The following is a 24,335-nucleotide window of genomic DNA, read 5'->3' on the forward strand; positions in this document are numbered from 1 at the left end:
GTCTCCTGGTTGGTAGATAGAACCGGGTATTCTCTTTTTATTTGCAAATCGTTTATAAGTGGTATCTGCTTTTATTATATTTGTACGCAATTGATGTAAAAACATGAACATTTTTTGCACTTGAATTTGTACTTGTGGAAGTGCAGAGTCTATTCGTATTGTTAATAATGGTATGCATTGAGGATGAAAACCATGGTTTGCATAAAATAGAGACATTTTAGTTGACAAATTAACCCGGTTGTTGTACGCAAATTCAACCTCCCATTACAGATCCATGGTTAAGAGCCAAATAGCAATCCAAATATTGTTTCAATTGTTGATTCACTCTTTCAGTTTGTCCATCTGATTCTGGATGGAAACTGTTAGATAAGTTTCTTAGTATTCTCAATACACCACACCATGCTATCCATACTCGTGAGTTAATTGTGAGCCTCTGTCAGATGTGATGGATCTCAGTATCCCATGAAGTCATATTATATGTTGACAAAGCAGATTTACTAATTCCAGACTAGTTGGCAAAGAAGGGCACACAATAAAATGTGCCATTTTAGAGAGCCAAACTGCAACCACTAAAATCGTATTCTTCCCTTGATCTTTTGGTAGATCAGTAATAAAATCGATCGAAATATCTTCCCAAATCTTCTGTGGTGTTGGTAAAGGAACTAGTTGTCCTTTCCATTTTGAATGATCAGACTTTGTTCTAGCACAAATTTCACGTTCCTAAAAAAGTTTAATTACATTGTGTTTCCATTTGGGCCACCAAAAGTTTATACTGACTAAATCCAGAGTTTTCAATCAACCCGGATGTCCTGCCAAAGGATGTTCATGATGACACCATATCAGTACTTGTCTTTGTAATTTCTTTGTAGGAACATACCATAAGTTGCCTTGAAAAGGTAATGCTTCCAGTATAGATCGTTTTTTCTCTCGTTGTTGCCATACCACTAATTGTTTCATAGGCATTTGTTGTCTAATGCCATCTATAAATTGAGTAGAGATGGTAACTCCTGAAATTTGAGTTGTTGGTATTATAGGTGGAGGAGACAGTGACGTTTTGACTAAAGAAGAAGTGTCTTCCTTATATTGTGATAAGGTGTCAGGTTTGATGTTATCACTACCTGGTTGATATGTTATAGTGAAATCAAATTTAGCAAAAAATAGTGTCCACCTTAGTTGGCGAGGTGTTATGGCTCTGGCACATCGTAAAGACAGCAGATTTATAAGGTCTGTATAGACTGTGACTGGAAGTTTTGCATTTAATAGATAATAACTCCATTCTTTAAATGAATGGCTAAAAGTTCCTTCTCAGCTTTAGTGTAATTTATGTCTGCAGGCAATTGCTTTTTGGATAGATATGCTACAGGATGTAATAATCTTGTATCTGGATATTTTTGCGATAGAACTGCACTGATGGCTGACTCCGAGGCATCAGCTTCCACAATAAAGCGTTGAGTAACATTTGGATGTTTTATCACTGGTGTTGACATGAATGCTTTTTTTATTATTTGGAAGGCTTCCTCAGTGTTTTTACCGCAAAGACATTGCACTCATTTTTGTAACAGACATGTGAGAGGGGCTGCTTCTAGGGAAATATGATTAATAAAACATCTATAAAAATAAGCGAATCCTAGGAATTGCTGAATGTCCTTAACTGAAGTTAGTATTGGCCAGTCTTGAATGGCTTGCACTTTGTGAGCTGCCATGATTATTCCTTGGGGTGAAAAAATAAAGCTTCAAAATTGAACTGTTGAAACATGGAATTTTCACTTTGATCATTTACAAAATAATCTGTGATGTCATAAAGTGTTTAAAACTGCTTTTTTATGTTGTTCATGTTTCATGTCAGCAGAAGAATTTATTAGGATATTGACAATGTTGACAATGACGAATCTATCTAGGAATTTGTGTAAAACAATTGTTAACCAAAAAGTGGAACGCACCCGGGGAATTACAAAGGTCAAACAGCATTACACACTATTCAATTAGGCAATTTCGAGTCATAAAAGCAGTCTTCCATTCATCCCCTGAACGGATCCTCTCTAGATGATAAGCACCTCTTAAGTCAGTTTGGTGTATATGGTAGCTGAACGGACCTGATTGAGGAGTATTAGTATCAATGGCAATGGGTACCGATTCTTCACTGTGATGGCATTTAAGGATCTATAATCAATACAGATACGCAATTCACTATTAGCCCTAGGGATAAAAAAAAAGAGCGATGACACGGCTGGGTACTTGGAGGATCTTATGAAACCATTTTTTTATTTATCTAAATAGTCACAAAGGTGGGCATTTTCTTGTACTGTCAAGGCATCAATTCTACACATTCATATTGTTGAGGCAAAATGGTATCTGGTTCTGCTGCCGTAGCGATTGTGTGAGAAATAGCATAGTGCTCATTGCTAGTTTCTTGAGCTGCTTTTGCTTTAGCAATAAAATGAGATGATGTTTCTTTATTTACGTGATGCTGTGCTATACACTCATGTTTACATTTGTCCGAGTTAAAAGAAATGATCCTGTTTACCCAATCTATAGCCGGGTTTTGAGCAGTTAACCATGGCATACACAAAATAATTCAGAATTGGGGCGCATCAATTATGTCAAAATATATTAATTCTAAATGTGTTTCTTTATGATCTTGATAAGTCATTTTAATGGTATTTGTCATATGAGTTATTGGTCCTGAGGTTAATAAGGTACCATCTACAGCTCTGACTGTCTCTGATCTGTCTTTTACCTTAATTGGCATCTTTAAATGAGCACAAAAAGAGGTATCAATAAAATTACCAGAAACACCTACATCTACCATAATGGCTCCTTGTTTTGCTACATTGGAGATTTGAACGAGAACATGTAACTAAAAATGGGGAACAGCTGTTTGAAAAGTATTAGCTATTGATTGTTCAGGAGTTAAATAGGTCATACTCAAGTAAGTCTCCTTCTTGTTCCTCGAGTTATTCAGTTTCCCTGTTTTTTGCTTAACTCAGCTGTATTTGTATTCCCAAATGTCTTTGGTTTTGTCAAAGAGTCTTTCACAAAATGGCCCTTTTTGCCACAGTATAGGCATAATCCATTCTTTCGTCTTGCTTGTTTTTCCTCGGAAGTTAGCGCTTTCCGTAATCCACCTATTTTCATAGGTTCTATTTGGTCTTGAGTTATAAAGGAATTCCGGTCTCAAGTTAAAATACTAAACTCTGTTTTTATTTTATCAACCAGCCGCTCAGCGAAACGCTGATCCAAACGTAATGTGAGGGCTATAAGTTCTTCACATCCCTCTGGTTGAGGATCTATTAAGGCTAAATAGTCTTTTAAGCCTTGGTAAAATAACAATGCCCTCTTATCCTCAGACCAATTTGTCTCAGCTATAAGCCTATTAAATTGTGTCAAATATTGAACTAGCTCTTTGTTTCCTTGACGCAGATCGAGTAACTCTCTATCTGCTGATCCGGTTATAGTACATCTGTCAAAAACTTGTTCAAATTCAGTTTTGAAATTTCCCCAATTATATAAGAAAGGATCATCGGCATTTACCAAGTTCACCGCACACATTGCTGCATCGCCGCTCAAATAAGAAATTTGAAATTAAGTTGAATTTGCATTAGGAAGGTTTGGAATTTACTCAGATTATCTGCAAATCTTTCTGGAAAAGTGAGTGGTACAACTTGAGGTACGGCAACTGAAACAGTTTCTGTTTGAGAGACCACAGTTGAGGAAGGTGTTGTGATAGTTCCGGCATTCTGCAATTTTGCTACCTTGTTTGCTAATGCTGCTGTTTGTAAACGAGTATAAGCTACCGCTTTTTGCATATAGCTGAGCATCCTTCTCAGATTATCCATTGTAGCCATCTTGGTGGTACTGCCCGGGTGGAAAGCAATTTGTGGGCGGATTATTCTCTGTCATGATCCACAATGTGCCTCAGGAGCAGTACCCTCAAGAGGCCCACCTTTTGGTAGCTCTGACTCTGGTAGAATATTCACAGAGTATCAGAATGGCCAGATGAGTGGTAGGGAAATTAGGGAGGGTACTGCGGGAGGGAGACCTAAAAGTAAAAGGGACAACTTCAGATTTAAAATACCAATTGTTATTAATAAAACATTTAAAACATGATAGGATTATTTTCTGTGAATTACCTATAAAAGAAATGCATGATCCAAAATAATTAGTCTCTGTTTCTTTGATCCGTGACTTTTTAGAACACAATTCCCATGAATCCTCAATATTGTTCAGGAGAATTCTAATTGAAATTACTTCAGTTTCTGATGGTCAGAAAATCAATAGGAAAATAAAAGAAAATTATATTTGTTAATCTTCTGCACAGGATAGTTCTGACTAATCCAACTTTTATAATGCTCCACACTATGACAAGAAACTGGTAGTGTTTAATATACTTATCCAGATGCCAAAATACCTGTGCCATTACTTCCGTCTTTTCTTAGCTTTTGCCATGTTCTGACAATGCCTTTAAGCCTTTTTCAGCCAAGATTATGTCCATATACAATGTTCTTTAGGAAATAATTATCTTACCTGTTCTCGCTGATCTCAAGACTCAAGAATGCAAGAACGAACAAATGAATACTTCCAGCTCAAGCCCGCTTCGAAGCTGCAGGAAACTCTTTCCGCTCTGGCCCCGGAGTTCATTATTAGAGCCGTCTGCACTAGAAAGATGCACCACTCATGTGTGCTCCACAAGAAACAAGAAAATCCACTCTAAACATATGCCGGGAATACTCTGCGATCGAGAGAAAGGATTGGCCATTTTTCTATCAGCACAGTGGCCAATGTCTTCTCTCGCAAAATGACCTGAAACTACAAAAGGACATGATCTAAAACAAAAGGGACTTCATTCTGAACATTGCGATTTGTTCAGTGCATTGAGTCTGTGCATTACTGTTAACACATTGGGCATGCAAAGTTCCTCTAATATAACCTGAAGGTGTCTTTCCAATACCAACGCCTGTTTGACTTCACACTGTGGCAGAACATATCATGAAGACCTATTGACTATACCACAACAGCATGGCGCAATTAGTTTCACAGAGTGGCATCTGTAGTCCGTAGAGTTCTTTAGCATGGGACAGTTCCTTCATTGTAATAACTTTGTGGTGAACCCTGACACAGCCTGAAAACTGTCCCTTTTTTCTCCCCTGCCCTGAGTCCTAAAACTCCTGACCCCCCCAGCCCTGAAAACTACCCCGACCCCCCAGCCCCCAAAACTACCCAGATCCCCAACAAGCTACACAACACACTCCCAAAACCCCCTTACCTCACCGCCTTATGTCACATTCCTTTCTGTTCTTGCTTCCTGCTCTCCTGCCAGCCAGCAACTAGACCGCCCATACAACTTAACCATGCATATGCTTTTTTCAGGCATATGCGTGGTTAATGCAAGTGTGGTAGGGCTTGCGATGTGGGAACACGCATAGCTGAGGCTGAGGGGTGAACTGTTCTGGGAGGTGAAGCAGTGTGCTTCCAACCCTTTCCCTTTGAAAATGCTCCCTTGAGCCATTGAGATGACGAGCTTGTGGAGATGCACCTGTGTACCTGTGAGAGGTGCTGAGACACCTGGACATTTGTAAATTGCCTTTTCTTTTCCTTTTTAAGAAATATCGACTATATGTACTATTTTTCTAAATCAGAAATTCTTTGTTTTTTTATAATATATTCTTTTATGGCTTGGAATATAGTTGAATAAAGATTTCTGACTGACTGTTGTTTACTGTGATTTATTACACTCTGGTGCAACTCTTGCTATTTTCTTTATGTCCCATTCCTCTTCATTTTTTATCTTTCATATGTTTTAACCTCAGCTCCAACCTTGTATCAGGTTACTAACATCCTAGTACCACTCTAAAATGGCATCCACAACTATGTTGTTTTAAACACGTTGTTTCCATATAGTCTGGTATCGCTGTTGCGCCGTGATATTTTCCTACTAACACGGGTTACTCAAAATGATTTGTCATCCAGTTCGGTTGAACCATCCATTGTGATCTACCTTGGGGAACCTTAAACTCACATTAGCTACTGGTAAAAGGTGTTTTGTTGCATGTTTTAGTCATTAAAACCACAAGTGCTATTCGATTCATGGCACTTTCCCTTTGTATTATCACGTTGCATATCTCGCTATTATAGGAGGGCCACCTATAGTCTCACTGCTGGTAATACATGCACAGACTCTGTGGAAGGTGATTAACAGCTTGTTTATTTCTGAGGGGTAAGTGCATCCGTTCACCACAGTTCAGTTTGTACTCGCGCGTCGCAGTGCGCATTCCTGTCAGACACCACGGCGGTCATGTGGGTGCTCGACGGCTGGACTGCAACACTAGACTGCAACACCACATATTTCCCCTTTCATCACAACAACATGAGAACAACATAACCATATATCATGTTTTTATAAGTCATGCCACATGGCACTGAGTGACTGAAAACGAGGAGTTTACCTAAGGGGTGGGAAAAAAGGTGAAGGAGAGGGGCTGTATAAGGTAGGATGGATGCTCACCGCAATGGGGTTACATTTCAAATGTTCTGTTCTTAGTGAGGCATACCACTAACTTTCCAGTGCGGGTGCATTTTCTAGATGTCTTCTCCCATGTGTTTTGACCCTTTGAGATGTGGTCAGTGTGGTGCTTTCTGCTTGATTCTTGGTGTGTGTGCTCGGTGCTCTTTGTTCTGTGCCTGCATTGCTTGCACCATTGGCCTGCTGGGGTGGTATGTGCTGCATGGGATCTCTGCTGGTACTTGGTTTGGGAGGACCCACTGTCCCTCCCCTTGTGCCGGGATGGTTGGAGTTCTCTGGCGGCCGGACATCAACAGCTTCATCCTCTTCCCCGTTGTAACTAGCTCCTGCAGCATTGCTGTCCGTAGCCTACTTGAGAACCTTATTACACTTCGCCATGCGGCTATGTAACCACACCTTTCCATCACTCAAGAGGGCAAAACGTGAGTAGAGTTCCCTTATTTGTAGTGCCTTGCTGTACTTGCTATCCCCTTTCTTGCAGAGGTGGCCCAACTTCAACCTGACCCAGTCTCCGACTGACAAGGAGACTTCTTGTACTCCGTGTCTCCAGTTAAACAGCCTGATTCATCATTGGGAGGTTTTGCGAGTCTGAAATAGCGAATCATAAGGAATCGCTATTCCAGACTTGCAAAACGGGATTCATGTAGGAATAGCAAAATATTTTGCGATTCCTACTGATTCCTTATTTGCGATTAGCAAATTGCTAATCGCAAATAAGGAATAACTCCCCATTCATTCCTATGGGCCAAAAGGCCCATAGGAATGAATGGGGAGTATTCCTTATTTGCGATTAGCAATTTGCTAATCGCAAATAAGATAGCGATTTATAGGGTGCCAGGGGTGTCCAGAGGACACCCTGAAGCACCCCTTAATAATAATTTAAACAGGTGTTGCGCACACACATGTCCAAAGGACATGTGTGTGTGCAATATGCAACTCAGAAAAATGCTTTTAAAAGCATTTTTCTGAGTTTTTGCTATTTACCACGAGGTTTGACCTTGCGGTAAATAGTGGCCCGAAATTGCGAATTCGCAAATTTTAAATGGATGAGGAATTGCATTTAAGGAATCTCAAATAGAGATTCCTTAAATGTAATTCCTCGCAAAATAGCGAAATCGCTATTACCGATTTTTGCATTTGGGATGATGAATCCCAAATGCAAGAATAGCGCTGCCAAAAGGCCAGATTCTCAGAATCTGGCCCTTTGCGAGCCGATTTCGGCTTCAAGAATCAGGCTGATAGTGATCTTTTTAGATTTGGCTATGTTGCCTCTTACCACCACTGGAGACCATTGCTTTGGAGCGTCATGTTCATGTAAGCGAGATTGTACTTGGTGAAGGGTTCCCTTCCCCGTAGGATCTTGAATGGGCTGTACCCCGTGAATGTGGGCATTATGCGGTATGGCCATATAGAGCTTTTGAGTTCTGTCTCCCAAGTCATGCAAGCGTTGATTGCAGCTTAGACTGAGCCCATGATGACACGGTTGAAGCATTCGGCAAGGCCGTTGCCCGCTGGGTGATACATTGGGTTGTGCAGTGCTTTGATCCTGTTTCTCTGTGTGAAGGCCTTCCATTTCTCTGAGAGGAACAGGGGTGCATTGTCACAGATGATGACCCATGGGATGCCTTCCTGTAAAAATGCATTGGTGGGAAACGCGATGATCCTGTCTGTGTCCGCCTTCTTACAGATCGCCACTTCTGGCCATTTAGAGTACCTGTGGATGAGGACAATAACATATTTAGGCTCACCTTAGGCATCTAGGAGGGGGCCCAAGATGTCCACAGACAGCTCTTAGCAGAGAGTGGTGAATTCCCCCATCGGGGTCGTAGTAGGGTAAGGGATTTGTCTGCAGAGGAGCAGTGCTGGCACGCCCTCACTTATTTTTCCACGGAGGAATCAATGCCTGGCCACCAATGCGACTGCTTTATCCGTAATTTGGACTTTACGATCCCCAGTGGCCTTCATGTACTATGTAGCGGACGCAGTCCCGTAGCGTCTCAGGAGGTACTACCTTGTCTCCTTGGAGTAGGAAGACGGTGTCATCACTGAGGGATAATTTGTCCCGTTCTTTGCAATACTTCTTGGTATCTTCCGATACACGCTTCTTCTCTGGCCAGCCTGTCGTGACGAAGGTTTTGACTTTTGACAATGTCGGATCGGTGTCGTAAGCAGATGTCCACTCTTGTGCACTGATGCTGATCTCGTGTTCTTCTGTGAAGGCGATTTGGTAGTCATCCCATTCACTGGGTACCGTGCTGCTTCCATGGCGGCCAGGCAGCTGAGAAAATCTGCCACCTTGTTCTTTTGGCCAGGTAATTATTCCACGTCATACACGAAGTCAAGGACTTTGAGGGACATTTTTGCTATGCGCGGGGTGGCTGTGGTGTGATCGCTGGATGTTAGGACCTTTATCCTCGGTTTTTGGTCCGTACGGAGGCTAAAGCGGGAGCCCCATAGGTATTGTCAAAATTTGCTCATGGCCCAGATAACCGCCAGCATCTCCTTTTCAATCACACTGAATTTTTATTCATTGGGCGCAAGAGCTCAGGACGCAAAGCCTATTGTGGTTTCTGTGCCGTCGGCCGATCGGTGCGTCAAGACTGCTCCCAACCGCTTGTCACTTGCGTCCGTAGTCAGTATGCTGGGGGCTCGACAGTCGAAGCTTGAGGGGTATAGCCTCACAAATGTCCTGTTTGATGACCTCAAACTCACGACTGGAGTCAGGCATCCAGCAGAAGCTGGCTTTGTCTTTCAATAGTTGACACATGGAATGGGTTTTCGTGGCAAAGTTGCAGTCAAATTTACTGTAAAACTCTGCCAGAACGAGGAAGGATCTGGCGTCTTCTTTGGTCCAGGGCTGGGGTGCAGCTTTGATCGCCTATACATTAGCATGTTTGGAAAATATCCCCTTGTCCCCTATCTCGTGTCCTTGGTTCGTCACTGAGCAAAGTCTGAACGTACACTTGTCGAGTTCAGCGGTAAGTCTGTTGGCTGACAGGGTGTGCAACTCGTCCCGGGGAGTGGCATTATGTTCTTCTCTGGTTTTCCCCATGACCAGGATGTCGTCTTGGAAGTATAGGACATTTGGGCTGGCCCTGAAGAGCTTATGTATGAGTTTTTGGAACACTGATGAGGCTGATACCAGGCCGGTGACGGAATCTGTAGCAGCCGAATGGTGTAATGAAGAAGGTCAGTATCCTACTGGATGGGTGGGGGAGGATCTGGTCGTACGCCACCATGAGATCAATGGCCAAAAAACACTTCATGCCCTTGATCTGAGCCAGGAGGTCTCTAATGCGTGGTAACGGGAACTTGTCTACGAGGATGTTTTTGTTTAATTCTCAAAGGTCAATGCATAAGCACACTTTCCGGTTGGGTTTCCACGCTACGACAAGTGGCGCCAACCACTCCGCGCTTTCCAAGGGCTCTATTACACCGCTCTCTTCAAGGTGTTGCAATTCTTGTTGTACAGCGTCTCAGCAGTTGAAAGGGATGTTGCGCACTTTGTGGCTGAAGGGTACTGCTCCTTCCTTCAGTACTATCTTGTGCATAAATTTGGACACTGTTTTGGACATTATTGCCACGTCAAGCCCTAAACGGAAGAAACTAGCGCCTGCAACGAGTTAGAGCGGCTCACCTCGCCTCATTTGTCTCCACCCGGCATTCCATCACTTCTCGGCGCACCCGCTTCGCGGGTGCCCCTTCGCCTGCCTGAGGAGGGAGACACACCAGCAGCTGCGAGCAAGGAGCGTAGAGGCAGTAAGGAGGTAAGCGGCTTGGGCGTGTGGCTGCAGCGGGGCTGCGAGCGTGCAGGGACTTCAATTCCCAGAAGTCCCTGCTAGACCGACGGAGAGCTTCCGGTCCGCTCTCCCTGCTGGCCCGCCCCCCGCCCTCCTGAGGCCTCATAACGCCGGTCAGCAGCAAAAGCGAGTGGGACACTGTTTTGGACATTATTGCCACGTCAAGCCCTAAACGGAGGAAACTAGCGCCTGCAACGAGTTAGAGCGGCTCACCTCGCCTCATTTGTCTCCACCCGCCATTCCATCACTTCTCGGCGCACCCGTTTCGCGGGTGCCCCTTCGCCTGCCTGAGGAGGGAGACACACCAGCAGCTGCGAGCAAGGAGCGTAGAGGCAGTAAGGAGGTAAGCGGCTTGGGCGTGTGGCTGCAGCGGGGCTGCGAGCGTGCAGGGACTTCAATTCCCAGAAGTCCCTGCTAGACCGACGGAGAGCTTCCGGTCCGCTCTCCCTGCTGGCCCGCCCCCCACCCTCCTGAGGCCTCATAACGCCGGTCAGCAGCAAAAGCGAGTGGGACACTGTTTTGGACATTATTGCCACGTCAAGCCCTAAACGGAGGAAACTAGCGCCTGCAACGAGTTAGAGCGGCTCACCTCGCCTCATTTGTCTCCACCCGGCATTCCATCACTTCTCGGCGCACCCGCTTCGTGGGTGCCCCTTCGCCTGCCTGAGGAGGGAGACACACCAGCAGCTGCGAGCAAGGAGCGTAGAGGCAGTAAGGAGGTAAGCGGCTTGGGCGTGTGGCTGCAGCGGGGCTGCGAGCGTGCAGGGACTTCAATTCCCAGAAGTCCCTGCTAGACCGACGGAGAGCTTCCGGTCCGCTCTCCCTGCTGGCCCGCCCCCCGCCCTCCTGACGCCTCATAACACCAGCCCACTCCCGCAGCGCGGGACGCAGCCCGGGCTAAGACTGGGCAAAGACAGGGCCGTTTTAGGCCGTTAGAGACCGATTGAGACCGGACCGGGCCACTCCCCTTGGTTTTATCCTCTTGTGTCTCAGTAGCACACTTGGACTATTTTACGTACCTATTGTATCTTTTCTCCCTTCCTTCCCCATAATGTCCTCACGTGAAACTAGGAGTAAGGCCACAAAGATTCCCAAAAAAGCCACAGGCACCCTAGATGACTTCATCACCAGGAGCAGCCTCTCCATTGACAATGAAATCACCAAACTTCAGCATAGAGTATCAACTGAACTTGAATGCGCCAGGAGGCTTTCAACTGAACTTGCGCTTAGGAAAAAATCTTCCCTAGGCAGCATTGCTACATCTAAAACTCCTGAGCGCATTTCTGGCCCAAAACCACTCATAGCCGTAGCCGAGGTGCACTTGGTAGTAGAGGAATTAATTCCTCCTACTAACCAGGAGCCCCATGGGCCTCTAGCTAGGGCTGAGTCAGGAAGCTCATCTCAGTTGACACCCTCAAAGGAGATTGTCGAAGTCCTCCCAGATGGGGTATCCTGTAATTCATTAGTAGAGACGATACCAACCACAAGTCCAATACCTACTAGCCAGTTGCCAGTCGAAACTGAGTCCTCTAAAAACAATTCGCCAGCTAAAGCTCCATCAAAGCACAAAAGAAAGCGTAAGCACCTCACCGCTTTTGCTAGGAAAAAAGCAAAAATTACTCTTAGTCACAACATTAAGGGTGGGACTCCTAATACGCCTGCTGTAATATCTGAGAGCTCTGCACATGATCTAGCACTAGCTAATACTGACAATACTAACATCAGCATAGATGAGCACATTTCCCTAGATAAGTCTGACCATTCAGGTAGTGAAGGACAGAGAGTCCCTTGTGTCATGGTAGAACCAGATGGTGGAAGAGAGGAATTTTTAAAAATAGTATGGGAGACGCTAAAGAGATTACTTAAACCACTAGAAACCAGGTTAACTGGAATTGAGAACCAGCTTCTTGAAGTTGAGAAAAGTGTTATCACTCTTTCCAGTATAAGTCTTAATTGTACTGAAGTGCCTAGAGTCGCACAGCAAGTTCCGGTCCTTGTCCCGACCACATCGAAAGAATCACATACTAAGCCATTAGATGCGCAGCAAAAAAAGGTAGGGATAGCTAATAACACAAATATTACTCATTCAAGTAGTACTAAAAACCAACCAAATCCAACCCCTTCAACTTCCACGGCTACAGCTGTAAATACTACTAATAAATCGATTCAGAAAAACCAAGTACATACCAACTCTCCCTTACCACAAATTCCCTCTTCCTCTCACTCTCTCAATCAGAGCACATCCATTTTACATAAACCTCAACCTAATATTCCTACCTATCCCTACATTAGTGCTGCAGGCATTCAATCCATGCAGGACAAAATTCTTCCTAATGCCTCCCATAAACCAAACTACCAGTCCAACCATACTCGCAACAATTTTAGAGGAGGATACATAGATTTGCCACCAGACGCTAGTACATTTGTAGCTGTTCTCACAGGGGTGCCAGAATTGGACAGTCAATACGAAGAAAATTTCCAATCGCTAAAAAACAAAGTGATTTTTTGGCTAAACAAATACAAACCCATTCCTAACCACCTGAAAAGTAAGATCCTCATGGTTAGGAGGGTACCATGGGTAGGGCCAACTGCAAAATCAATCACGGGCGATTGTATTGTCATATCCTTTGAGGAACCCCAGAGCGCTGAACAAATCTGCAATTGGAAATTGTACGGTATGAATCCCCCTATTGAAGCCAGACCCCTATCATTCTTCTATCCTCCACCAAGACATATCCATCACGGCCCCAACTGGAATCCTGTTAAGCAGTATTCAGATAGTGCCCCAAACTTGGTTAGGTATGGAGATTATAACACGTGGTCTGGTGCTCCAAACTTGGTTGGACATGGTGATTACAACATGTGGTCTGGCATTACTACCTTCAACAGATTCAGCTGTTTAGATGCTGTGGATTGACTTGCCATTATGCCTGACTGCATTCACGAATTATATGATGGCTTTTGTAACTTGGGCAAAGGCTTCCCCAAACCTAAATATGCCGCACACTTCCATGATGATAAACAGCCAAAAAGGATTATGATGCAAAAGTTTAATCCAGCTCCACAGAAAAAGGGATCACTCTATGGAGCTGGAAATATATGCTGTGGCACAGCTGAGGGTGGTCGGGATGAGAGTACAACCCCTGTAGCTGGAGTAAAGATAAAGGTTGCAGAGAAAGACATAACATCACTGCAAGTAGGCACTAGGCGCAATCAGTGCGCAGTGATCCCCCCCCCGGCCACTCAGAATACTGACCCTTGCTTACTTATCTTATCATGGAACATTGCAGGTGTTTATAAGAACTTAAAAGACCCAGAGTGGGCAAATTACATTGACACCTGTGATATTTGCCTACTACAAGAAACTTGGGCCTTAGAAGTTCCTCACCGGGTAGGCTACAAAACCTTTGGCACTAAGGCAGTTCAGTCTAATCGAGGAAGACCATCAGGGGGTCTATTAATTTGGCTAAAAATCACCTTAGCCATGCAGGTTGAAACTGTGGATACAGGTTCCCCGGATATTCTAGCCCTAAGGGCAACCCCATCGTGTGGCAATGAATGGTATATTGTTAACGTTTATAATAGACCAACCAGTCACTCGAAGGTATCATCAACAATTGAGGCCCTGGAGCTCCTGCTTAAAAATGTAATTGGAGACACCCCGGTCATCCTAGGAGGAGACCTAAATTGCAATTTTGAACCTGTGTTGGGCATTTCTGAAGTGTTCGAAGATGAGGACGCAGCTTATAACATCCCCCAGCTCGAGACCACCAAATTTGTTAAATACACGACATTGGCCAGCCAACTTTTAAGACTTTCTGCAGATCACGGCCTCAGAGCAGGCAATGGCCGACTCCCATCTGACCTGCAAAAACATCCAACCTTCTCTAAAGCTAACAGCAACTTAGACTTTGTACTTGTTTCTCTCAGCATATGGCATTTTATGATAGATCTGAAAGTAGCAAGTAGGGGGGAAAGTGATCACTACCCTTTGGAACTTTACATCAACAAGAGCATGGTTAGTGATATCACTTTATCCACAATTGAAACCACCGAAGTCACCTTATGTGAGGATGTCCACATAAGCAATAACAGGCGTGCAGTGAGATGGCCACGTGTTCTGGCAGATGGCAAAGCCTTAGCACTGGTTTACTCTCTTTTTGATCAAACATTTGCACATGTAGCTGACTATGCCTTCCTACCGGAACACTTTGAACATTTTATTGATCTACACAAAATCTTCTTTTCGGAATTAAAAATGCTCTTATCAAAAATGCCGAAAAAGAAGCAGCAAAATCAAAGAGTGGCAAACCACGGAAAGTTATGGTATGGCCACGCGTGTAGAACTGCCAAATCAAATCTACTGTTTGCTGTTAAAAACAAGTCCAAAGAAGAAGTAAAAGCTGCAAGGTTGGAATATAAACGCACGTTGGAAACATCTAAAAAACTTTGGGAGGAATCAATTTGGGCCGACATGTTATCTGCCGCAAAAACTAACGACAATGTTGGCTTCTGGAGGCTAGTGGCCAATGGCGGTCATGCTGGGAGAGTCGTGAAGGATGTATTCCTGGATGAGATGACCTGGGTATCTCATTTTACAAATCTTTACAAACAATACGACAGCGATAGCCAATGGAGCCTAAGGTCCCCGCCGCTTATTGAACCGCTTAACTTTACTCTGGAGGAGACAGTAAGGGCGATTAATGATCTTAAAAACTCTAAAGCCCCTGGTCCGGATAGAATACCGGGGGATCTCTATAAACATGAACCTGAAGTTTGGGCCCCCTATCTGAATCGTTTGTTTAACGCCCTATCTTCAAATTGCAACTTTCCTGAGAGCTGGCGGGCAGCAGAGGTTGTGCTAATATTTAAAAAGGGGGATAGAATGACACCCTCCAACTACAGGCCAATCAGCTTGATGGACATACTTCAAAAACTATATGCCAAACATCTCCTATTCAGAATCAATGATTGGCTTGAAGCTACGAACATAATTTCTAAATTCCAGGCTGGTTTTCGGAGTAAGACAAGCACAACAGATCAAATCTTTCGTTTTTGTTGCTTAATTTGGAAATATGTCCAGCTGAAAAGAGGTCATCTGTATGTAGCCTTCGTTGACTTGAGGGCTGCATTTGATTTAGTCCCACGCAGCCTACTTTGGAAAACACTGCAAGACCTTGGGTTGCCGGGATGCCTCCTCGCTCAAATAGTTGAGCTACATGCAGATAATTTTGCAAACATCAGGTGGGGCCCAAATGGTGAGCTGACTCGCAATATTCCCATTGAACGTGGGGTTCGCCAGGGGTGTGTCCTGGCCCCTACTTTATTTTCCTTGTTTATAAACGATGTCCCTGACTACTTAAATGCTTGTGTCAATGATTCACCGCAGCTCAATGGTGTAAGGGTGCCTGCGCTGCTCTTTGCAGATGATACTATACTTATATCCCAAACAAAAAAGGGTCTCCAGGCACTCCTTAACTCATTCAGCTGCTATTGCCAGACAAAGGGCTTGGAAATCAATGCAAATAAAATGAAATGCATGTTACTAAATCCCAGTATGCCAAATAGAGGGTTTTTGACCCTAAACAGCCAAAAACTAGATACTGTGGATAACTTTTCTTATTTGGGTGTTATACTCGATTCCAAACAAAGCTGGAAACCCCAAATTGAGAAAAGTAAAATAACTTATGCCCAAAATGTCAAACCAATCCTAAGCAAAATGAATTCTAGTACAAGCAAGAGTGTTACCCCGGTTTTAGAGCTTTTTAAATTTAAAATACAATCTGCTGTACTATATGGAGCAGAAATATGGGGCCCTTGGGCAAAGAATAGTTTCCACGTTTTGGACAACAAATTCATGCGTGCCTCCGTTAGGGTACCTAGTAGTACACCACTTTTACCACTCCAACTTGACTTAAACTTTAGGAGAACAGATCATCTAACTATGTTAAGGCCATTACTATTCTGGGTTAGGCTTTGGACTACACCCGAATTGATAGATTATAGATATGGCCTGCAAGAACTGATGATGCTTGATTCCTTCAACTCCCTGCACTGGCTAGTGCACATCAAAAAATGGCTTATACTTTTGGACCTACATTCCATGTGGGAGACTCCAGATAAAATGCCTGCCTTCTCCAAAATGGTAGTTAAGCGAGCATTCTGGAATCATATAAGTGGGAAGCTAGTGGATGGAGCTAGTGTTGGTTCCGCAGTCCAGGCTTTTTTATTATTTAAAGATGAACTTTACTTCGAACCATTCCTGGACGAGATAGAGCCACCTATTGCAAAAACTCTTTTTCTAAAGTTTAGATATGGGACACTTATGTTGAATTACAATACAGAAAGATGGGCACAAAAGAAACTGGGGGCTTTGTCTGTTAAAACTAATAGCTGCCCTATGTGCCAAACTGACTGTTCCGAGAATGAGGTTCACATGCTCTTTGTTTGTAGCGCATACGCGAAACCGAGAAAGAAATGGTTGAAACCAATGTGTAACCTCCTGGGGACTAGGTCCTGTTCAATAGCTTTTAGGATCATGAAAAGTAACACAACCCAGTTCATTGTATTTAGCATAAGTAAATTTCTACATTCTGTTTTCATAATCCGAAAAAAACAAGGATATTGTCTCTGAGTTGGGAAAGTGTATATGTCTATCCAACCACTGCATTTGTGATATTTTCTTAACTAATTTTCTTTTAATCCTTGAAATGAAATGTATGATTGTCCTTGTAAAAATGAATGAACTGTGAAAACTATTCCATGTCCGTATAACACTTTTTCCCCTTTTTTAAAAGAAAATATTGTCATATTTATGATGTTTTTTTTATGTATGTATATGACTTTTATGGCCAAAACGGCCGAAATAAAGTTAATAAATAAATACATTTGGACAGTTGGCCTATGGTGCCACCAAAGATGCTGTGGAAGTCTTTCCTCAAGGTGTCCACATCCGGGATGTGCTTGTCATCTGTCATGAGTACCTGAATGTCGCCACTGGGATTGAGTTGCATGCCCAGTGCGCCCATTGTCAGCCCAACCCAAGAGTGAGGGGCCTTTATCTGCGAGGTATAGCTTGCCTGTGTACACCCTGCCTTTGAACTCAAATGTGAGAGGCCTGAACCCTACCATGGGGATCTTCTCACCCATGTATGTGACTGGGTGGATGTCTGTGGGGTGTAGCTGGTGCTCTTTGGTGTTGGCAAAGTCGGAGTCCCAAACCGCCCTTTGAATAATGGTAAATGGGGAACCTGAGTCTGCTAACATTGAAACCTGGACACCCCCAAGGGTCACTATGCACAAGGGTTTCTTCTTAGAGTTGCAATCAAAACCCCAAACCTGGTCTTCCGCACATAGGATTCAGTCTTCATCCCTATCCCCATCCCCCACTTCGGGTTCCGAGTCATACATGAAACACTCGACGGATGTTTTGCTGGGTCTCTGTAAGCAGGCTTTGCCAAAATGTCCTCTATGCCACAGAAGGAGCACTTGATGCGATAAGCAGGGCATTGTTTGTCGTTGGTCATGTGGGCGGAGCTGCCGCATCTGTAAAAGGATTCCCCATCTGGTTCCAGGATTTTTGTTTCCTGTCCAGGGAAGACATGGCTTGGCAGTTCAGGTTGGACTGTTCCCATGAGGCACAGGGTCAGACTGATTTGCATATGTCCATGTCTGAACTGGGGTAGTGGAGTAAGCTAAAGAATGATGATGGATTAAACCTGAATCAGTTGACTGGGGGTTAGTGTTTGATTTGCTTAAGCGCTCCGTCCATCATCCCCTTTGGTTTTCCTTTTGTTCGCCCTAAGTTGGCAGGATATGCCGAGACGTGGGTCCCTTGCTCACTTTGCCACTGGATTTAAGATAGCCTGGCTGATGAGGGTTATGAACCCGAAACTGGTCCCAGGATGCTTGTTTCTGGTCCAGGGAAGACATGGCTTGGCAGTTCAGGCTGGACTGTTCCCATGAGGCACAGGATCAGACTGATTTGCATATGGTCATGCCTGAACTGGGGTGGTGGAGTGAGCTAAAGAATGATGATGGATTAGATGCAGATCAGTTGACTGGGAGTGAATGTTTGATTTGCTTAAGCGCTTCATCCATCATCCCCTTTGGTACAGGAGCCCTTCTTGTTCAGTGTGGGTAGGGCTTGCGCCACCTGGAGTCCGAATGGGTCGCCAGTTCTGGCAGTATGGTGTGGGAGCGGGGGCTTGTCCCTTGATCCAGTGGCTTCACTGAATTTTCAGACATCAGGTTTCGTCTCTGCTTTCTTCTTCGCCGTGGCCGCACACCATTTGGAAAGTTCGGCTCTTTTGACAATGGCTATGATCTCATGGAGGGGTGCTTCACCACTCACCCATAACTTTTCTTGAACGTTAGTACTTGTCGTATGCATAATTATTTGGTCTCGAATTAAGTTGCCGTGCAGGTAGCAAATTTGAAGTTTATGGCTAATTTCTTGAGTGCAGCCATGTAATCATCAATCGTTAGAGCCTCATTTTGTTTCCGCTGAAAGAAAGTGTACCTATCATTAGCCGTACCGATGACCTGCTGGTAGTGGCTGTCTAAGTCCTCCAACGTGTGTTGAAACACATCTTCTTCAGTGGCAGCTCTTGGTTTCTTTACCATGTTGTTGTAAAACCGTAACCCTTTCGGGTCCTAGGATGTGCAGCAGAATTTTCTTCCTGCGTTTTCTGGAGATCTCTTCTTCCCCTTCATCCTACAATGCCAATAAGTAATTCAGAAAGTACCCCTTCCAGTCGGCCCACTTCATTGCCGGTTCACCTGCTTTCAGAAGGAAAGGCACAGGATTTGTGAGGGCGAAGGATTGAAACTCCCTGAACATGAACACCGGCTACCTGTCCGACAGGATGGCTGGTTCAGAGGCAAGATGGGAGCGTGGTGGGGCTGTGTACTGATTGGACCCATTCTGCTGGCTGGGGTCCTACGTATAGTGGCCCTGCTCGTGGCATCTGTCCTGCATGGGCTCAGGGATTGCTGGGATCATGTTACTCGATGGATTTACAGCTCTATGTGCACACACATGGCTGCCTTGCTTGCATCAACAATGTTCACGTGAAGAGCGCCGGTTTCTTACTGTGCGAATGATCGCAGCTGAGCCGCCTGCAGAGATCAAAGGTGTGTTTGCAGACACTGTGCAGGCTGCTGTGGGAGATCACTTCCCCTCTATAATGGGTCGTGCCGGCAGTGCGGTTTGATCCGGGATTGGAGCCGGAAAACTCGGATCTGGTGGCGGCAGGAATGGCGGGTTTGAGTCCGCTCGTCATCAGTTTATAGTGTCGCTGCTGGTAATACATGCACGGACTCTGTGGTTGATGATTAACAGCCTATTTATTCCAGAGGGGTAAGTGCATCCATTCTCCGCAGTGTTCAGGTCTGCACTCGCGCGTCGCATCGCGCATTCCCGTCAAGCATCACAGCGGCCATGTGGGTGCCCAACTGCTGGACTGCAACACTAGACTGCGACACCACACCAACTCACCGCATTTTCACTTTCCCCATGGTACTTTTTCTTTTAACCATCATCACGTCGTGTATCTCGCTAACTTATGAGCACCACCATACCGCGTTTGCAGCTAACATTTACCTTAATGCATGACTTTGCAAAGACCAATTGACATCTGTTTATAGGCACCATTATTTGGTCGGTTTTCATGAACATCTTCACAAGTACTGCTGAGCATGCACTACTTTACTTAAGATGGTGTTGTGGTTATCTTTCTTACATCCGCACCAGTTTTTAGGTCTCGCGACCTATCAATGCGCATGCGCATTGAGCGGAGCGAGAATTCAAGTGCTCAAAATCCTCGTCAAACAAGGGCTTTTTGGTGCGGTTTTCTTTGAGTTCCCGTGAATCACGTGGCCAAACAAGCACGCGCATCAGCCTCCCTCCCTCCCTCCTAATTGCATTTGTTAACGGCCGCAAGCACATCAAAGGGCTTCGCCCAGCGTGAGCTCTGCGGCTTCTCTTCCCCTAATTAATCATGGCTGGCCTTGTTACTCTCGGCTTCGGCTGCCTCTCTGCTGCCCTTGCTCCCCATACCGTAATGTTTTAGCAAAGCACATTGCAATACAAACAATGGTGTCCGCCGCATATTTTTTTCACAGCAGCCGCTGGCTGCACGCCACTCCTAACATGGGCGCATACAAACAATGGCGACCGCTTTTCAAGCTTCTCATCGCTGGGGGACCGCTTTGTAATCTCTGCTGTCTGCTCCCCATACCGTAATGTTTTAGCAATCTCTGCTGTCTGCTCCCCATACCGTAATGTTTTAGCAAAGCACATTGCAATACAAACAATGGTGTCCGCCGCATATTTTTTTTCACAGCAGCCGCTGGCCGCACACCACTCCTAACATGGGCGCATAAAAACAATGGCGACCGCAGCTTTTTTTCCATCACAGTAGGCTCCATTGTATTTTAATTAATCATGTTTTTTTGTCCGCCGCATATTTCTTTTCACAGCAGCCGCTGGCCGCACGCCACTCCTAACATGGGCGCATTCAAACAATGCCGACCGCAGCTTTTTTTCCATCACAGTAGGCTCCATTGTATTTTAATAATCGTGTTTTTTTCCACCAGCTCCGCACTCACACTTCAGCAGTGGCGCTGCGGCTTGAACAATGGCGGGTGTTTTTTTGTTTATTTTCAGCACGCTTTCACTTTCACAAAGGTGGCAGATGCCTTTGTATTTGACCGGCTCATCTTTTTTTAAGATCCCCGGACTAGGAGCAGAGACAGCGTTGGTCCCTTCATAAATGAGGAGGTAAGCGAGGCATAATGCAGCTTTCTTTCCTCTGACACTGCTCTCAGGACCCCACCTCTGCTGTTTTGCTTGTTTTTTGTTGTTTCCAAGTGCTCCATGCCATGCTTGCACGTTAATAGAGGCAACACCCCTTTCTTTAGATGAGCCACGTCTAAATGATGGGGTGCCATCGCCATTAAAAGTGTAAAGAAAGAAAATAAGCGGTTCATAAATGAGGAGGTAAGCGAGGCATAATGCAGCTTTCTTTCCTCTGACACTGCTCTCAGGACCCCACATCTGCTGTTTTGCTTGTTTTTTGTTGTTTCCAAGTGCCCCATGCCATGCTTGCACGTTAATAGAGGCAACACCCCTTTCTTTAGATGAGCCACGTCTAAATGATGGGGTGCCATCGCCATTAAACGTGTAAAGAAAGAAAATAAGCAGTTTTGTGTTCAGAAAAAACAATATGTTTTACAATATAAGCTTTAAACAATTTAAATAAACAAATTTGCGTACCTTCATTTTGTAACTGGGTTAAGCTATTGTAATGCATTTCCATTTGGTTCAGACAAAAAACACAGACCGAAAGTCTGCAAGAGTGTGAAACATCACATGTTTTCACCAGTTGGAAACGAAACAAGAACAGGATACTTTAGTGCTTTAAGCTGCATCATAAAGATTGTAATCTGTTGCCTGGCAGCATCTGTGAGATGCAAATCAATTAACAGCAGGAAGCTAAGCTTCGGAAAAAAAATAGAAGTCACTGCTGAAGTAAGGGGTAAAAACACAACTCCCCCTTCGCATACGTTTAAATGCACGGAAAATGCTATTACTTTGTAGTCGTCAAGATAAATAAAAATGTCATCTTTGCCTATATTTTACAAAGAGAACGGACCCAGGAAACTCTGTCAAAAGTCGTAAAATACATCACCAAGAAAAGATGTAAATTAAAACATTAGCTTTACTTAAAATACTGTTGGCCAGGCCCCTTGCCCCTATGCCTCTTAGTGTCACTGCGCCTGCAGCACCACTAATGCATACATGTAAATCGTCAGTGTGAACTATGCCCATGCTGTTAATAGGATCTCTGCTAATATTACAAGGAACAATTTAATAACAGCCCCAGCAACACTAGCAATACATATTAAGTCCAGTAAACTCAGCTGTCAAACAGCAAGTAATAAATCGTAATTAAAGCACTAGTCCGGGCCATTACTACAGTTTCTGTGTTAAATATTAAGGGACACCACCACATCACTCAGGGACACCATCACACCACTCAGCAACACCACCACACCACACAGGGACATCACCACACCACTCAGGGACACCACCATATCACTCAGGGACACCACTACATCACTCAGGGACACCACCACATCATCACTCAGGGACACCACCACACTACTCAGGGACACCACCACACCACTCAGGGACACCACCACACCACTCAGGGACACCACCACACCACTCAGGGACACCACCACAGCACTGAGGGACACCACCACAGCCCTCAGGGACACCACCACAGCCCTCAGGGACACCAACACGGCACTCAGGAACACCACCACAGCCCTTAGGGACACCAACACAGCACTCAGGGACACCACCACATCACTGATGTACACCACAGAACCAATCAGGGACACCACCACACCACTCAGGGACACCACCACACCACTCGGGGACACCACCACATCACTCGGGGACACCACCACATCACTCACGGACACCACCACATCACTCTGGGACACCACCACATCACTCTGGGACACCACCACATCACTCTGGGACACCACCACATCACTTTAATACACCACCACATCAATGAGCACCATAACAGTATCACTCAGCACCACAACAACACTGTCCTTGCTGGCTAACAACAAGCATTCCCATAGCCAATAGGACTCGCATTAGGAATGTGTAAGCTATTGGCTTTGTAAATACCAATGCTATTAATTTATATATTTTCAATGCCAACACATATTAAAAAAATAATTGTCATTTACAATACCAATAGCTCACACTTTCCTAATGCGAGATCTATTGGCAACGCCAGTGCTTGTTTGAAAGGGTCACTCTGTGTAAAGGATTCCATAGCAGTTATAATGACAGTAGAATTGCCATTTACATGAAATGTAGACCATATCCACACTCATGTTGTAACCCAGATCCTTTCCTGCTTAATGTATTTAGATGTTGAATTGTGCCCTTGATGATGGGCCCTCTCGAGCCCGAAATGCATTAGGACCAATAAGCAGATATGCAACATCTACCATAAATTGGAAATGTACATTTCCTTTGGAATCATATTACATTCTATGTTTCAGTAAGAATTTATGAAGAAGAATAAATTCAATTTACCCAACTCATTTGATTGAATGATTTGAATTGTTATACTCCTATTATTGGACGCACTGCTGTGCACTGAGGGGACGCCACCCTGGGGGTGGTGCTTCACCACAGTGCCATGGAGTTGCCCATAATGGGGGAGGACCTCTTTCACAAGGATTTCCAGCTCCTCTGGATAGGAGACTGGTGCCATCACCCCTTTAGACTGGGACAGGATGGCTCACAGATACGGAAAACAGCAGCTGAAGATTAAGTATTGTCTGTTGGCCAGTGAAGAATTAAGCCCGCCTCAAAGTACTTGTACTGCACATAGTCAGTCTTAGCTATGCACGGACACCACCATTGGACAGCGAGATTCAAATTCACCAATGTAACATAAAGGTTTCAACTTCCACGTGCAAGACCGCCTGCCTTGCGGTCAACTTCCAGAAGCAACTTTTGAATTTTCAATATCTGGAAAGCGACGCCAGGCAATCGCCATTTTGGCTCCTGTTGACTTTTAAAAATTAATGTTAATCTAAAGGGTTACAATCACTACAAGCAGGGTTACAAGTCGGATGTCGAAACTGGGAGTTCTCCTAAAAGGGCGTTGCTGATATAAGTAAGGTTGTTGTTTAAAAAATGAACCATTATCAACACATGAGTGCTTAGCATAGTATGCTGGACGACTGATTTTTTGCTGTGTATGTTATTGCATCATTATATATGATACAAATAACATTACACCCACAACAATTCAGAACAACTCTTTTAGTAGATGCCTCTTAGTGCGTCTATGTGACATAAGCAAAATCTATGGCTTTGTTGTTATTCACTTTGAAAAAAGCTTCATTCATCAAATGATGAGACAATGAAAGGACTCAAACGAATCTCTCTGAAGTTACATCAGAGGCTATGA

This window comes from Lissotriton vulgaris, chromosome 5, assembly GCF_964263255.1.
Source record: "Lissotriton vulgaris chromosome 5, aLisVul1.2, whole genome shotgun sequence".
Classification (NCBI taxonomy): Eukaryota; Metazoa; Chordata; class Amphibia; order Caudata; family Salamandridae; genus Lissotriton; species Lissotriton vulgaris.